Source organism: Oratosquilla oratoria, chromosome 21 (assembly GCF_046742065.1).
Source record: "Oratosquilla oratoria isolate Oo_2021 chromosome 21, ASM4674206v1, whole genome shotgun sequence".
Taxonomy (NCBI): Eukaryota; Metazoa; Arthropoda; class Malacostraca; order Stomatopoda; family Squillidae; genus Oratosquilla; species Oratosquilla oratoria.
The window spans coordinates 58995679-58999480 of record NC_134797.1 but is presented as its reverse complement, the minus strand read 5'-3'; positions in this window follow the sequence as shown (position 1 = coordinate 58999480).

The following is a 3802-nucleotide window of genomic DNA, read 5'->3' as shown; positions in this document are numbered from 1 at the left end:
GCGTGATTAAGCCGTGGACCAGCATATAGTCTATTTCCTTCCTGATTATTGCTGCTCGTTGTGGGTTGACACGATACGGTGCCTGCTTAATAGGCTTCGCGTCTCCTACATCAACATCATGCAGTATTAGGTCAGTCTTTCCAGGAGTATCTCGAAAGATCTCCTGATACTTAATAAAGCAGTTAAGTCCTCCCGTTGTGCGGCCGTGAGGTGGTCCAGCTTATCCACTACCTGGGGCCACCCTCCTGCATTCTCCTTCCACGGCATCTCTAAGGTGGGGGAAATAGTGTCCTCGTCTACTTCATACATGAGAGAAACCGTACAAATGCTCGCGACAGTTTCACCCACCGGGTTCGGTTCCCTTTCTCGATACAGTTTTAGCATATTCACATGACATAATTGTTGACTCCGTCTCCGATCTGGAGTGGCAACGGTGTAATTTAATTCCCCTACTCGTTTCACTACCTCATAGGGTCCACTAATCTTGGCCCTTAAGGGGTACCTTGGAAAAGGCAGCAGGGCCAACACATTATCACCGGGATTAAATTCCCGTACTTTGGCATTTCTGTCATAGTGTTGTTTCATTCTTCCCTGAGCACTCCTTAAATTTTCTCTGGCCATTTTCCACCACGCGGCCAACTTACCTTTCATATCAGTCACTGACTTCAACATGTCCTTGGAGGCAGAACTATACCCTTTCAATAAACATTCTTTCAGGACTTTAAGAGGTCCTCGAATCTCGTGCCCGAGCACCAATGCAAAAGGCGAGAGGCCCAACGATTCGTTAGGTACCTCACGCACTGCAAACAACAGGTATGGTAAGGCTTGGTTCCACCCCGTGTCATTTTCTAAAACCCATTTCTTTAACATTGTTTTTAACGTTTGGTGGTACCGTTCAAGGGCACCTTGACTCTGAGGATTGTATGCACTTGACGTCACTTTCGCTATCCCCAGTGCTCCCAAACTCTGCACAACCTCTCTAGACAAAAACACAGACCTCTGGTCTGTCTGTAACTCTCGAGGTAGTCCCCACTTCGTAAAGAAACTAATCAGCTCATGCAACACCACTTTGGCGCGCACTTTACGTAGTGGTATCGCCTCGGGGTACCTAGAAAATGTATCCATCAAAGTGAGGATATACTCATGTCCCCTAGCAGTCTTAGGCAACGGTCCCACTATATCCACGATAACCTTAGCAAAGGGTTCCTCTCCCACAGGGATTGGTTTCAAAGGGGCTACAGGTACAGGTTGGTTTGGTTTTCCTACCAACTGACAAGTGTGACAAGTACGACAGTGCTGTGCCACATCCCTCCTAACTCCTGGCCAATAGAAATGTTGCCAGATACGGTCTAAAGTTTTGCGTACACCCAAATGTCCAGAAAGGGGACTATCGTGCCCTAGCTGCAAAACTTCTTTCAAGTAGACCCTCGGCAACATCACTTGCCGTCTCTCGGACCACACTGCATCATCAGTGGGGCAGGTACTTTCCACCCACCGGCGGAATAGGGCTCCCTCCACCAAGTAATACTCCTCCGATAGTTCACTGTCAGTCTCTACTCTTTCATATAGTTTCCGTAAAACGAGATCGACTCTCTGCAAGTCACTGAGACATTTTGAGCCTGGCTGTTTCTCTTCCATAAACAAGCGAGTCAAGTCATACACCTCTATTTCACTTTCTCTTTCCTCCTGGAAAAGGGGCTTGAGGTCAAACTCTGCTTCGACCTGGGCTTCCTCACTTGAGCGTTTTTCCTCGTGGTTCATACTGTCCTCACATTCAGGTTTTCCACAGTTTTCCCCACTCGAGATCCTTACTGGTCCCACCTGGTCCTTAGACCACTCCCCCCGTGCGGCCATCGCCCTCGTAACAGCGCAAACCGGAAATAACCCCGGGTGCTGTCTCTCAAGTTGCTCGGCCTCTTCCGAAACAACCGGTACCTCCGAAACTATGGATGTGGGACACATCTTCCCACTAGCCAAATCATTCCCTAATATAACATCCATACCTACAACTGTCAACTCATCTACCATCCCCACCATAGCCTGTCCCTCGTAGAGAGACGACTACAGGTCTATGGATACTAGAGGTACCTTGGCTAGGCCCCCTAGGGAGCTTACCGTTACACTCCCTCCAACCACTGGACTTTTCACCAGACCATTCAGTATTAGGGACTGGAGGGCCCCTGAGTCACGTAGGATGGTGATTCGTTTCCGGTCTCATCCTATGGATATCAAGCCTTGGAATAAAAATGGCTGATATACCTTTAAGTAGGGTTTAAGTTTACCCTCCAATTTATCTACTTTACTCCCATCCACCTCTGATGGGCTGTTATCTATATCTAAACTCATCAATGCCACTGTTTTGGCTACACTCTCTCCCAGGGCCTTGCCCTTAGTGGAGGTACTTTCAATCTTATTCGTTAAAGATACGGGCTTGACACCCTCTTTCTCTCTTCGTCTCTTCCAACAATCTCTCATCTGGTGGCCTACCTTTCCGTAGTAGAAACATGACTTAATCGTTGATGACTTACTACAGTCATCTTTCTTGACTTCTATGGATTTGGTAGGTGACCCACCTGATGAGAGCGAGATTCTCTGTCTATTCATCGCCAGGTCTCCTCTTCCCTTGTGAGTAACCGAGAACTTCCCTAGGGGTCTTATTAATTCATATTTATCTGCTAAGAGTGCGGCCTCCTCCAATTTGGAGACTTCTTTTTTCCTGAAGATACAATGATACCTCTTAAGGGATAGATCTCAGATACTCCTCTACCAATAGCAGTTCAGCCAGCCTATCAAACTCTTTATTAATCTTGTGAGATCTTAACCACTGGTCCCACAATAAACGCTTTTCCCTACTAAACTCTACGTGCGACATATTAGGTTGTTTCCTTAGGTTCCTAAATTTGACCCTATATAACCCGGGAACGAGTTCACATGCCCCAAGGAGGGCTGTCTTGACCATATCAAAATCCTTTGCCTGTGCGTCCTCTAGGGCGCCATATACTCTCAAGGGCTTCCCTCTTAGGTTAGGCTGTAACAGCGCAGGCTAAAACTTCTTTGGCCACGAATAATCTTCAGCCACCCTTTCAAATATTCTAAAGTACTGGTCCACATTGAATTCATCGAACTCAGGAAGCAATCTCGTATTCTGCACTATATCAAACTCAGGTCTCCCATTCATGGTTTGAGGAATTGGTAGCACTTGTTCATTCCCTTGCAATTCAGTTTAAGTTTAAGACTCTCAATTTCTAATTTAGCCCTCTCAGTTTCTTCACTTCTAGATTGGGCTTCTAATTTAGCTATTTCTAATTTTAATTGCAACTCGCTTAATTGAGATTCGGTGTGCCGGGATGCACCATCAGCGTCACTACCTTCCCGATCATCTAAATTTGCTGAGCCGGCAGAAACTTGTTCTGCCTTTTTCTCTTCATCTCTCGGCGACACACTTTCGTCTCGATCATGCAACATTGCCACTACCATGTGTATTAACTCCCCGAACTAGCCCCAAAATAATGTGCTATAAATTTCAACTCGTGTATGGTGAGACCTTGTATTTCTTTATCTGTGGGCTTTCTTTGTACAAATTCATCTACCTCGGTTTCGTTGGTTAACCGCATCTTCCTACCTTAATCAACCTATTTATCACTGTGATCCACGTCCAACGTATTTCCAATTTACCGTTAAGTCCTGTCACGGTCGCCAATTAATGTTACAAACCTCTCTAGAATACCAAAGTTCCACCGGCCTTGTGAAGTTCAGAGGCTCGTAATATTAGGAATATTATTAAAATGCTGTAAAATCAATA